The sequence below is a fragment of the Dromaius novaehollandiae genome, chromosome 3, assembly GCF_036370855.1.
Source record: "Dromaius novaehollandiae isolate bDroNov1 chromosome 3, bDroNov1.hap1, whole genome shotgun sequence".
NCBI classification, from domain to species: domain Eukaryota; kingdom Metazoa; phylum Chordata; class Aves; order Casuariiformes; family Dromaiidae; genus Dromaius; species Dromaius novaehollandiae.
The window spans coordinates 1,116,251-1,130,341 of record NC_088100.1 but is presented as its reverse complement, the minus strand read 5'-3'; the positions used below and the strand labels follow the sequence as shown (position 1 = coordinate 1,130,341).

The following is a 14,091-nucleotide window of genomic DNA, read 5'->3' as shown; positions in this document are numbered from 1 at the left end:
TTCTGCCTGGGACCCTCTGTCCTGAGGTAGCAAATACGGGAGCTCTAAACACTTCTGTGCAAAATCAAAGTCAAGTAACGCTACTAAAATAGCGGGAGGTTTGTCTGGGGTGATGGAACCAGTGGCAAATTCCCTCAAAAATGCCTTACAGTCCTGCAAGCCTTTTTTTTTCTTTTTCTTTCCCCTCAGCTTCAAGAAGCAGCATATTTTCCTGGAGATGTCATTAGTGAGGCTTCCTGAGGTCTGGTCTGGGGAGGGGCGGGGAGGTGAACTTTTACTAATGACTCACATATTAGATGCACTTTAAACTGAAAGGTGCGCTTCTAATTTCATCCAAATGGAATCTGCTTTTTATACTTGCTCCTGTGGAAAGTGAGCTCAAGCAGAGTAAGTGGAGAAATTTGGGAGATTCACATCATGAGCTCTCTCTTGATCCAAGCTAAAATAATGTTACTGCCCAAGTATGCCAGTACTTAAGGTTATACTGTGACTTTTAGAGTCAATTCTGCATGTGCATCTGTTGCTTACAATGCATGTTAAAGCACACCATATTAGTAAAAAGACACTGATGCTTGACCTATCTGTCTTTTTTTATAGGGTTGTCAGGTTCTGCAAGTATGCAGTTAGTCTGAGTGGACTGTTTGAGGAGGAGAGGTTTAGAGAGCCAGGAACAGTCGAGCCAATTTGTGTCATTCTGCCTGTCTTTCTAAACTGTCAGTGCTGCTACCACCTGTGGAGCCACCTTAAAAGGTCTAATCTGAATTCACTTCCTCCAAAATGAGGCAGCTTTATTGGAATATATTGCAAATAAACTTTCAGTGTTGTTAGTGAGGGCCTTTCAAATGTGAGAAATTGAATAAGTCGTTATGCTTACTGCTTTTACCTTCTCCTGATACCATGAAACTCCTTGCTCTTTATACACAAGAAGAGAAACCCGACCGGTGTGGGTAGAGTTGAGTGGATAAGAAAATTCAGAGGGCTAAATGTGAGCTTGTCTCTTGATCCCTGTGGCAATAAGATCAAGTTTAAAAAAAAACTTACAGTATTCCAGTGCAAAAGCCAAGGAGTGTCACATACCACCTGCTAGCTTCGTGTTTAAACAACACAGGAGGAGGTGTAAACTGTGGAACTTCCTTCTACAGGGTGTTGCGGATGCTAAAGGCTTGTGGAAATCTTTTTCAGGTGACTGAATATCTGGAAACTCCACCTCTTTCCCGAAGTCCCTAACAGCATACTATTGCAGAATAGGAGAGCATCCTGGAAAGTATAATTTTGTGCTTGTTCTGCTCCTGTATTCTCACCTTGGAATCCGCTTTTCTTCAGTGTTGAAGGCAGGATGCTGGATAACCGGAGAGGATCGATCCAACCCCAGAATGGCCCTGTTATATACAGATTAGTGCTACGTATTTAGGCCAATTTCAAGCCACTAGAGATGTTTCTTACTTTCCCCTCTGTGCACAGAAGACTTTCTTGGAGTGCTGAGGGACCTCCTGGCCAACCTCATTGCAAGGTGATCCTTTACTGTCCTTAAAGGCTGAGGTGAGTGGAGAAAGTCCCTGATGGCTGAAAGAGGGAAAACTTCCTGCTTATCTTCAGGAAGGGCAAGAAGGAGGATCTGGGGACACAGAGGCTGGTCATCCTTACCTCAGTCCCTGGGAAGCTTATGGAGCAAGTGCTCCTTGAAGCTGCTTCTAGCCATGTGAAGGAGAAAAATGTAACTGGGATCAGCCAGTATGGATTCACCAAAAGCAAACTGTGCCTAAACTGAACAACCTGATGAGCTGACTGGTTCTGTGGATGAGGAGAGAAAAGTGGATGTTGTTTACCTTGACTTTAGCCAGGCTTTTGGCATGATTTGCTGTAGTATCCGTATAACCAAATTGGTGAGATATCAACTAGATGAGCAAGCTATAAGGTTGATGGAAAAAATAGCTGGACAGCCAGGCACAAATGGTTATGATCAGCTACACAAAATTCAACTGGCAGCTGCGTTCCTCAGGTTTGGAGATTGAGGCTGATATTGTTTAACACCTTTATTAATTACTTGGACAGTGACACAGTATATGCAGTCAGCAAGTTCATGGATGATACCAAACGAGGGGGAGTGGTCAATATAAATGAGATTTTAATCCTGTTTTCTGGTGGTACTTCGGGTTTCAGATGTGTACTGAAGGTCTGTATTTTAATGCTTAGAATTCTAATATATAAATAATTTAGGATTTGGTGACTGCAGGTAAGACTTAACCACCTACAGACAGTTTAATTCTTACTTTACTTTTAGAGCAAATCATGTTTTGTGTTACTAAATGTGTTTTGGATTGCTGTTCTCGTGCAGAAGTATTTCCAAGTGTTGTATATGGTAGCCATGGTATAATGCGTTTGAATGTAGTAATATGACTGCCATCTCATCACATTGCCCTGTTAGGGGACATGACAGCTCTCTTAAGGCAATTGTTTAGGACCTGGGTGTATTTTGATACTGAAATAAAATCTAATTTTATGCCAGTTAGGTGTTTAGCTCTTTAGTGGATGGTGCGATTTCAAACCTGCATGTTGACTTCCAGATCCTTCTCACATTAGTCGGAATTTCTTATTTGCCTAGCTAAAACCATGTATATACCTGTAAACTCTGCAGCCTCAAAAATAAGCGTAGGAAATTATTCAGACAGGTAGGTTATCTGACCTTTGGCTTGTATAAATGCTTACCTGCTTAAATGAGAATTTTGTGTCTGGCATTTATGTAATGGCATGTATAAAAGCTGTCACACAGTTGAGAGGCAACAGGATTAAGATCTGTTTGCCAGCTCTCTGGTGGTTGCAGTATGCTTTTATCTTCAGTTGAAGTTTAACTGAAAGAACCGGAGAGTCTGAGAGAGCTCAAGTGCAGCAGCTGTACCTGCCATATGTAACGCTATGAAGTAAGCATAACCTTTGCCTCGCGGATGGACTGTATTCTGGTTTTATGTAATTCTACGGTAGTTCTGTGTAGGAACATCCAAAGGAATCCTCACTTAAATGGTGGTTTTGTTCACTTTAGGACAAGCTGATAAGACCATTGGCAAGCTCCAACCCAGGAGTCCTACAGCATCCATTTCCATGATGCAACTTTTGTTCCGCAGGAGCTGAATTTCCAGAATAAAACTTTATTTTCAAGAGCATGAAATAGTTTAATGCTGTTGCTGGTAACTACACACTGTCCTAAAACTGTCGTTAATGGTGTTATACATGTTGGATGCTATCTTTCCTTCAATAACTGTGCTGGCTATACTGGAGCTTGAGTGAACTTACTTAATGTCTTGCAGGATTCTGAATACAAACTTCATGGGATAAGATCTCTTCTTTATTTCCCTACTCTTTTTCTGACAAGTCCTGCAGCTGGCATTCTGCTTGGAAAAGGTGCCACCCCCCCATTTCCCATGTGGGGAGACTTGAGCTGTCTCTTAAGCCTCTCATAAGACGCAGTGATAAACTTTACCTCTTATGGCTTGCAGTTTTGCTCTTCACAAGCTTTTTCGAGCTCCATCTATGCTCTGTCCCACGCTGTCATCCCTTGGGATCAACAGAACTCATCTGCTCTCTCTTTTTTTGTGTTTGCTGGCACATGACGCACAAACTGAGCATTTTTGAGATTTGTGGCTGCTCAAAAGCTCCGGGAGGCTAGTACTCTTGGCAGCTGGGGCTCTTGCAGTTTCGAGTGACACGGAGTGGATGCTTCAGCAGAGTCGTATTGAAAACAAAGTAGTGGCCTGTCACTTGTTGACTGAACAAGAATGTTGTAAGCATGAAGCCACTCTTAAGTGTTGTCCCTCGTTAGCAAAGCTGGCAGGCAGCGAACGCTTCAGGACGATGGCACGTGTACGTGTTCTGGTTGGGGCGATGAGCTGAACGTCCGGCCCGTTCCTGTTGGTGTCTGTTCCAAGGTACAGGTGTCCCCTCGTGTCTGACAGCCGGTTACTGCAACGTGCTCCGTTGTCACCTGGAATGCCAGTCGTGGCCAGCCCAGCCGGATTGGGACACTGCCACAAATCCATCTTGCAACTTCTAATGCTTTCAGTAACTACTTCAAAAATGACTTATAGAGCAAGATAAAGGGTTGAAAATGGCAAACCCTTCTCATCTTGAGAGCCCACAGGCTTTTAAGTGGGATTCTCCGAGAGTCGGCTCCAGTCAAGTACTTAGTGCATGGTACGGGTATGTTGAAAGGCGCTGCAATATGTATTATGCCCATTTTGATTATCAATATTTAATTTGCATCCATCTTCAGCATTTCTTTCTTAAAAATCCACTGTAAGACTGTGCTGTTGCAGGGAGTACCTGTAGCAGTCCTTCCTCCTTTAAAGGTATTTGCAGTAATAGATGGAGTTCTGCTTTCTTGTGAACTTGCTTATTAAAGAACAGTTTACTTCTGGAAATACTGAAATTGAAGCTTATTTTATCTTTATGTGATGTGGCTATTGCTTTTGTGGTGGCAGAGGGTAAGCAAATATTCTTATGCGGTTTGTCACAGAAATAGGAAGGGACAGATTGTGCCATTTTAAGTTTTTTCCCTTCAGTGTCTCAGCTGAAATTAATTCAATTCTCATCTCAGCCCCCCAGTTGAAGATTTGATCCTCCTCTTACTGTCATGAACAAGTCAGTGTTTCTTTTGTGGTACTACCATAACTTCACTTGACTTACCTTTCAATGGTTAATATACAGGAAAACGTGAAAATGTTTAGGTGCAGGTTATGTGGAAAACTGCTGCTTTCATTTAGAACAGCATGGTTTAAAGTTTCAACTAAGATTAAAGCCTCACTGAGCTAGATAATCTCTGTTTTGAAGTATTCACGTACAAGCACTTGTAAAGTCTCTTTGGTGTAAAACTTGGAGGCAGCTGCAGGTCTCCAGGATCTATTTGCTCAGCTCCTAGCAGAGCATTCAGGGAGTTGTTTCCCTCTGAACTTGCAAACTGAGGCTCTTGTTGGAAGGCTGGACACCAGATTTGCTGAGGAAATAACAAGAGTGGCTCATGTCAGAATTGCACTAATGGGTTTATCCTTGACTGGGAAGATCTTATTCATGCTTGAACTTGGGTATATTTGCTTTCACTAAACAAACATGTTTTGGAAAACTAGCTGAAGCATTTTAAAAAAAGAAACTTTGCATTTGGCTCTTCTTTCTTCAAGATATACAGTTAACGAACAGCCTGAAAGCTATGGGAGAAGATGCTTTTACAACACCGCTGTGTTATCGACAGCTGTCTTCAATCTTGGAGCACCTCTGAAGAGATGTTTCCAAAATGGTTTTCCACACTGTCCTTATGCTGAAACTGTGAGCAGGGGAGTACCATACCTCACTGGAGCTGGAGGCTTTCAGCTTTTTGGTATGGAAATGGAAATTTTGCGATGAAGTGGCATCTCTCTGACAAAGCTTTGAGTTGTGGATGAGCACTTAACTCCACTAGTAGACTGTTTTTATTTACATGGTTCTTTGCAAATATTATGCTTTTCTTAAGCAGGCAGCTAATGTAAATCAAATGCCTTTTCTTTTGATGTTTCAGGCTGCTGAAGCTTCCTAGCTATCTTTGATTTAATATCTACTTCAGAGCTCTATACCACTGAATGTTTTCCAGTGCTGAAAGGAAAGAATGAGCATTAAGGTTTCCTCTTTGCTGTAGGGGAAGGAATGTGGAGAAATAATATCCTCCAGAAGAACTGCCTGGTTCAAGTCATTCACCCGTATCTTTCGTGGTTACTTGAATGTGGAAATCCGATTGCTCTAGTTAGCCCTAACTTTCAGGATCATATCTTTATCTTCTTATTTTGTGGATATTTAAAAAGCTGGAGGCTAAGATGCCTGAGAAAGCATGGTGGAAGGCTAATGTATAATTGATGCTGTGCTGGAGGCTGAATGGAGGTAGTATAGCCAAAGCTGGGATTTCATGTGCATTGAGAGTTCTATACAATTCTGGTTGGTCTTTGTTTCTGTCCAGTTTTGGTAGTTACTTCTGCATGTCCTGAAGACACCTATGGGATTACTCACGAAACAACCATGTGAGGCACTGTCAAACTGTAAATGCTGATGGATTCTCATGCCGAGACCAAATAGTGCTCTAGGTGCTGTATGCTCTAGAGCTGGCTGGGTGTCCAGTTGGTGAGAACCGGTCATTAAAAAAATTTTTGGACTAAGACCCTTGACTACAGCTGCCTTACTCTTCTGTTACATAGAAGTGAGAGATTGCCCCAAGTCTTGTATACCTCCTGCTGCGTTTTGTCATCTGTGGGGCTCCCACTCCTTATCTTTACAGTGGAATTTTATGAGCTACTGGTGTCTTGCGTGAAACTTGATTATTCTAGTTTCTTTCATCAAGATACTTGTATATGCTGTCTTAAACTTTCTCTGGATTTTGGTCACTTTGTTCTTGTGTAGTTGAAGGAAAACACTGAGTTTCACATCCGAAATGATGCCTCATAGTCATCTGGATTTGTGTTTACGCTACTGATGTTCCCTTAAGAAAGTACATCTGAAAAGGAAACATAAGGTGCAGGGTTGTCCACTGGTTTCACACCAAGTGATGGAGTGGGAAATGAAAGAAAGACTGAAAATTGTCTTGTGTCAGCACATGTGGAAAGTATAGGTATTTATATGCTACTCATGTGAGAACACAGAAGGATGGAGAAGTAGGAGATACATAATTTCTCTGTATAAAACATCACTTAATTTGACTGGTGATTTACAGAAACCCTATGTCCATGTTCTGTCAGAACTGGGAGCGCCTGCCGTGTGAGGTTGCACTTCTAGCGGCTTTTACCCGTCTCCTACCCGGTTCAGAGAGCGCTCCCGAACTCTGACGTCGCAGCACTCGGTGAGGAGCACTTCTCGTTCACCTTATCCACCAGCGGCAAAACGGGTGGAGTGCCTAGGAAAGCCTTGGTTAAAGCACTTAAGGAACAAAGCGGTGCTCAAGCTGTTGTAGGTCGGCAGCCCTGCGTCCCGCGTGGGGCGACCGAGCTGAGCAGAAGGGCAGGAGTAGAGGCGGTGGGGTAGGATGGTCATGTCTGAGCAGTGACTTCAGAGCAGCTACCGAGGTTTTCTGCTGGGCAGCGTTAAGAAATCATCAGTGCTTGACACTTCTCTCATGGTTGAGAGCTAGTGTGAGCTCTGACTTGAGGCCAGAAGGCAACGAACCTCCCGAGGCACCTTGGCTTCAGCGCTCTGACTAGCGTGGAAGCTGAAATGCGTAAGAGAACCTTTTTTTCAGCAAGGACAAAAGATGATAAAAGACGATAACTGTTTTTACCTATCACTTTTCTGAAGTATAGTAAATCCTATCCTGATTTCTAGTACTGGAGGACAAATTTTAGAATCCAAGCAGCATGGTTTAAAAGTCAGGTGAGGAGAAGTATCTCAAGCTTAATTATTAGCACCAAGTGAAATTTCGAAATGGTGTTTCAGGTAAGATTTTTCTCATTGTTAGTAATAAACATTACTTGACTGTCACTTGTTATGGTGACTTCAGCTAAGCTTATGCATTTAAGCCACCTGAAGTATTGTTAATGTAATGGTGTTCATGACTAAAGACAATTCTTGCTTGAAGGTGCATTTATAAGGTCTCCGACAAACACTGTATCTTGGCTTTTGCCAGTGATGTTGCTAAAAGGCTTCTTGAAATGAGAGGGCTGAAGCAGTGCAGATCGAGTTGGTCTTTCCAGATCATGCTTAAAGTGAACATGTTGACTCCATGCATAGCACAAGCACCTATGGTCTAATGTGTGGTGGAAAAAAAAGTGCAGCCTCTTTGACTTTTTGGATGTATACAAACAGCCTGCAAACATGTGCATAAGATATTGAATAGTGATCCCAGATTCAAAGCCTGTTGCGCTGAATGGTAAAACCTTGAGGGAAGTGTAACGTTCAAATAAATGCTAACAAATCCACAGTGCTGTGCTGTAGACAAAACATAAGAAAGTGGCATAACACATGCTTTCATGAATGTTATATAAATTCTCCTTTTTGGACTGTGTCCTTGCCTTAATAGGAGAAGGACAGAAGGAATCCTGTCGCTAGGATTCTAGACTGGCCCCATGAGGGATGTAATTACCGACTTCCTACGACTCCTGTGTGATATTTGCAAGCCAAAGACAGGTTTCCAAACTGTTGAAGCCGCTGCTGCGGGATAGGAGGTGTGATGGGATGCTGCTGAAGGAAGGGGATGTGATGAAGGTGCAGGCCCATCTTTCAGCATCAGCGTGGACACTTCATCAGCTCGCGGAAGTCTGGCATTTTAACAGTACATGCAGTAACTCGAGACAAATGTATTTTCTTTGCACTAAGCAAAGTAAAATAACTTGTGCAAGTCTGGTAGTTGGTCACACTGTTTTTAACACATGTTTTCATATATAAATTCTGAAAAATCCTCCCAGCAGGCCTGGTATGCTGCCTGACTGAAGTAAGAGCTAGCTTCAGTTTAGCTCCTTGTCCTGTACACGGTGGCTTTCTGAAGATGGGTTATTTTTGAGACTCCCTTGTGGGACTGCCATCACATGTTCCTGGGACTGAACTGTTTGGCATTTGCTTTCCGATTGCCGTGGTGGTTTATTTTCTTGTTAGGAGCCACTGGTGTGTAGGGGGAGAGCCTTGCTGCCTGTCGCAAGCTCTTGTTTCACTAACTGAACTTAGGCACCACTACGAAAACTCAAATATTAAATGTTGCTTCCAGCAAATACTGGGGGCTTAGGTCCATCTGTATGTTATAAGGCTTATACATGTGAAAGGGGCAACTTGGTAGTGTTTTACATCCAAATTCTGAAGGTTTGAGTTGTGCGGGATGGCCAGGAGGTCTTTGCAGTCCTAACCCATGGGGTTGGGAACAGGCCGTAACACAAAACCGCAGGTGCTGTAAGTTTTGAACTTAGATTTTTGGTTTGAGTGTGTGTGAGTGACTAACCTATACATTTTCCAGTTTTCACTTACATGTTATCTGTCATTAGAGCCTTGTAAGAAAGAGCAAACAGCTGGTTCAAAAGGATTTAGAAGACTTAAGCGGAAGAAGGTAATGGGCTAGTGTACCAGCCCGAGCCAGCAGCAGAAGGGTAGTGGTGTTAGACATAATGTAGTCTTAAGGACATGAAAGGGGAGTTGCAGGATGTTAAAAACACCAGCTTTTCCCCAAAACCATTGAATGGGCACCATAATAGGTGGGAAGCCATAAAGCTAGAGCTTTCTCCAAGAAATGCATACATGGAAGCTTTTAGCTCTTTTTCTGTGGGTTTTAGGTCTGTGGAGGTGACAGTGGGAGATCATTTCCTAGCTGCTTGTGTTTCAGCAAGTCTCTTGTCTCTTCCGTAGAAATTGCCGTCTTCTGATGTCACTTTTAGATTACTCCTGTATAACTTCTCAGCCCTCTCAAGCACTGAGAGAGAATTTGGAGGATCTCTTTCTGTAGGTGTTAGTCTGTTAATCCCCACTGACAGATTTCCATCCCCTTTCCCGTCCTGTACACGCGTTATTGCCTGAAGATGTTACATTCAATCCTATGCCTCCTAAGTGCTGTTTTAAGTTGTTTTGTAGAGATGGTGGCTTGGTTTCACCCCCAGGTATCTATCCCAGACATCAAACCTGTCCCAGTGTTTGAAGCTGCCATAGTCCTGTCAAGCTCCTTTCAAACGGTTCTTTCTTTACTTAAAACCAAGCTTAGTAAGCAGCTCTGTGGGAATTTTGGAGGGGCCACGTGGCAGTCTTCAGGATGGTCATGAAAGCGAAGCGCACGTTGTCTTGTGGGACAAGTTTTCCACTAAAATTAAAATGACTTATTTGAAGCAATACTTCAGTTTCCAGGTGGCTGTATCCTTGAAATGAAATGTTCACAAATATAGACAATTTTGGAGCCAGGTTCCTATTGCTTCTCGGTAGCGATTTATATATCTTATACCTGTATTCTTGTTCTGCCTTGCCTCTTTGGTGATGTTTCTTAGTGGAAACAAGTAATGAGCTTCTGTGAAACCGCTACTGCAGCGTAGCGTGCCGTCCGCCTTTAAGTTCAGGTTGAGCTCAGTTTTGCAACTGCCTAAGTGAGCCCTTGAGCTAAAACCCGATTCCCTGGAATCTTGCCTCTCCTCACTGCTTAGTCAAATGCATTTAAAAGCGGCGTGACACACCGCAGCCTGAAATGCCGTGCAAAATGATTAGATGCAACAGTGCATTTAATGGCACTTGGTTTCTAGTAACAGTGTTGCCCATTCCTTCTTGACCTCATTTCTGATTAAAACTTTGAATAGCGTTTAGCTAATTGGATGAGTAGAAAAGATGCTGCAATGTAGGTCAAGTCCTCTCAGTCCCTCTCCTCGCTCCTCTCATTACTGCCAGAATGAAGCAGTGTTTTGCATGCTGCCTCTGCCTAATACGCTCTTTTCTAGTGACTGAAAAGGAATTTCACATGCAGGTTGTGTTTTTTATAGCTGACCTGTTTCCCTCTGTAAAACATTTGCATTGCATAAAGAATATTTCTTACTGCAGTAGTGTGTAAGGAAATTTGCTGCTATTTCCAAGTTCTGTAGCTGGAATTGCAATTCTCCTTCTAAAAAAAAGTGACTAAGAGGTAAGAAATCCATGTCAGATATAAGATTAAGATGTAACAGAATAGGCAGGCTTCACTACACGGCCACTCGGAGCATACAGCAGACTGAGCTAATAACTTTTCAAGCTGCTGTGGATTCCATGGCTTTTATGGAGTTTAAATTCCGTTTCCAAGAAGTACCAGGAAGAAGCCCAAAGTTACAAGAGATGATTATACTCAGAGCATTAGAGTGGGCAATTTTAATGTCTCCTTTCTATAAATTCTTGCTACTGGTTATTCATTTAGAAGTGCATTTTTACCAAAGCTTGCTGAAAACATTCATGGACTGATACTTTCTTTCATATCTTGGAGGTTATTACTCCCTTAAATCTTGATAAATCACCTTAAAAAAAAAAAAAAAAGTTGTAGTCAATCACAAGTTGCCATGAGGCTTTTGTCTTAATTTTGAATATTTGCTCAAATAATTATCGCAGTATTTCATGCCGAGTTTACTCTGAACAATCACTTAGAGCCTACTTAAATTGAAAATTATGGCTAAATCTTATTTCTGTCAAAGATGAGTTATAAAGGGAAAAACCACTTAACAGTATAACCCAGTAAGAGTCGCTCATGCTGGACCGGTCTGGAGGAGGGAGCGTATTTTTACACGCTTAACGAGGGGTTTAGCTCCTGCAGTCATGAATGATTCATCGCAGCCCTCTAAGGATCCTGCTTGCCGGTGGTGTAGCTGCATTTCAGTGAGGTGCATGCTAATTTGATGCATTGAGGATAGTCTGAAGCTCTTAACTAGTCTTAAACCTTAGTACATATGGATGAAAATGTTGATTCATTTTGTGTGATAAACGGAGCAGATTCCTTGTCATAGTGCTCATCCTTCTTTGTGCAGTAGTCAGCACCGAACACTGGGTTTTGTTCAACAGTTGCTAAATTTCCCAAAGACTTGGAGTTGAAAGTAACTGGAAGGAACTTAGTCCTGCTGTAATCTGCTGGAAAAAACAGTAGTAGAAGTCTTCAGGAGCTTTGTTTCCAGGATTGTAGTTTGTAAGAGTATATTTTAGTCTGCAATTAGCTTTTTCATTTTGGTATTTAAAGATGGAAAGAGAGAAATGTAATGGAGATATGCAGATAACTTGGTTGTATGGTACTTTGGAAAAAATGGACATACTGTCTCCATGAAACTTAATTTTAGAAGAACTAATAACGCCTGTATTAATGTTACTGCTTGCTCAGTAAAATATCAGATCCTAATGAGAACTGTAGATATTTTTCATGTGCAGGAGTGTTGAAAACTGAGCCTAATGAAGAAAATCATTTGAAGAAGCTCAAATAGCTAGGCAAGGTGGTGAAGCTATGAAAAGACACAAGGGAAAATTCGCTGACAGATGCGACTGAAGCGGCTTTGTCAGAGTTGCTTTTTCTGCTCCGCTGTTCATGCTGGCAGGTGAAGGTCAGATTCCTAGATTAGACAGTTCTGTTCTTTGTAAAATTAAAGGTTTTGGAATGTGAAACAGGTAACAGGTAATTAGGAGTCATAGGTGGCTTCTGCATCTGGTTTAGCCTAATTGCAATCCAGTGGCTTTGGAGAAGAGTGAATGGGTAGCTGGCATCAAAAACTCTCTGGCAAGCCTCACGCCTTGACAGTGAAATCGTGGTACTGTGGTCCTCTGCTGGAGCACTGAAGATTTGTGTGGATTTGGGTGATACAGATAAATGTTTTAGAAGGTTTTACTTGAACTATTGGAAATAATAACAAAAATACTGAAATGGGAGTGTAACTACTTGACAGAACCCTTTGCAAATGATGCACCATGAGGACGTAAGCGTAAACATTGGCTGATGCATCATGTTTGGCAAGACTTCCCCCTTGGACATCGCTAGGTATTCTCTGGTTGTGTGGAGCTTTCCCTTCTAAAGGGAAGAGGTAATATGGATATAAACGGGGTGTGTACCTTGAAATGTTGTAATTTTCTCCCCCCTTTTGCCTCCTGTCAGGCACCCTGGTAGGATTACTAACAAATGCTGTTGCGTTGTCTGCAACTGCGCTCATGGTTTGAATGAACTATGCCATGAAATATGGTATGTGTCAGGCAAAGGAGTAATAGCAGCTCTTTGGGTTATAAAGGCACATAGTCTTCACGTGGACGTTTGACAAGCTTGTATACAGTAGCAACACCATCTTTCTGATGTGCTCCAGAGAGCCTGCAAGAAACCCAATACAGTAACTCTTACGCTTCTCTCTCTGTGATCTCTCCGATTCTGATCGTTTCTGCCCCATAGTTTCCTGATGTAGTGCCAGGGCTTGCAGGTTTGCTGAAGGCATCACCGCTGGTCCCTGCGGATCCTGGCAGGGCAGTGGATCCCATCGGGAAGGTGGCAGTGGCTCCCGCCGGTGGCTGGGCCCTTTGAGAGGACGCCTGCCTGCACCTTCCCCTCTCTCTGCACCTCCAGCCTCATCCTGCTGTCCATCCTTTCTCCTCCTCCGTGCCTGCTGGTTGGGACGCAGGTCCGTCAACGCGGGGATCTCTGCCTCGGCCCGCCTCGCTGGAGCAAGCGTTGTGATCGCAGACCCGGCTGCGTTGCGGAGCAGGGGATGGCGAGGCTACGCGCCCGAGCGAGCGGCAGTCGCTGCGTGAGCACCGAACTGTTCCCACGCAGGCGCTTGGCAGAGCTCTGTTACGCTCAGACATGGTATCTGCTTTGTATAAAATATAATAATGTACTTAATGTGGGAGTGTACCTTGAGTCGAGTGTATTAGTGCAATTTAAAAATTCACCTCTAAATTGGTTGGTTTGTGGCAACTGAGATATCCTCCTGAGTGACTTGAGCAGCTTTTGTGCTGTAGTGGTCAGATCCATAGAGCAAGTCTTTCCTGCAAGCCTCGGGGGACACTTGCTTACGGGAAAAGTCTTGTAGTGCAGGGGAACGCTGGAAACGCGGCTTTGTAGGTGTCGGGAGTCCTGATGCTTTGAACTCCTGCGTGGTGCTCTCAAAGCCAGGGGTGATGCCAGGCAGCACAGCCAGGGCAGTGGTAGTGTCTCGAATTGCATGGTAGTCACCCGACCCAGAGCCTCGAAGTAGGACATGGACTGTGAGCTGGAGTTCAGCAAGACCGTATCCAGACATGAGTCTTGAAATAATTTCTGCTGCCAAATTTTCTTTCCTTTCGTAGTATCTCTTGCCTTAAAACATCTTCACTGAGATGAAACCGAGGTGTTTCCATGTTTTTGTCATACTGCCCATTCCAACCTTGTCCCCCCACTTTAAAATACAAGGATTTTATGCAACAACAGGAGTCCTCTTATTCCATTGCTTGTGTTCTGTTTCTGTTAAGCCTAAATAGCCTGTCGCTTTTCTTCCCTTAGGTAAAGAACCATGTGTCAAATCTGTGCTTCATCCATTTGGATGCAGTTACGAGCTTGCTTTTCCATTGTGTGAACGGCCTGGGTAAAATGTGCTTTTGTTTGCTCTGATGTAGGTCTGAGGTGTGATACGATCTTCCCCTCTGGCCAGCGCTTGCAAATTGGTAATACTGAGT

The 14,091-nt window shown here is 43.1% G+C and overlaps 2 protein-coding genes across 4 annotated transcripts in view; one reads left to right on the top strand and one right to left on the bottom strand.

Annotated features, from left to right (window-relative positions):
- Positions 1-14,091, bottom strand: part of HADHB (hydroxyacyl-CoA dehydrogenase trifunctional multienzyme complex subunit beta) — a 644,785-nt gene that overhangs the window by 155,363 nt on the left and 475,331 nt on the right. The gene's annotated exons all lie outside the window — the stretch shown is intronic.
- Positions 1-14,091, top strand: part of ASXL2 (ASXL transcriptional regulator 2) — a 123,271-nt gene that overhangs the window by 6,754 nt on the left and 102,426 nt on the right. The window lies entirely within an intron of this gene.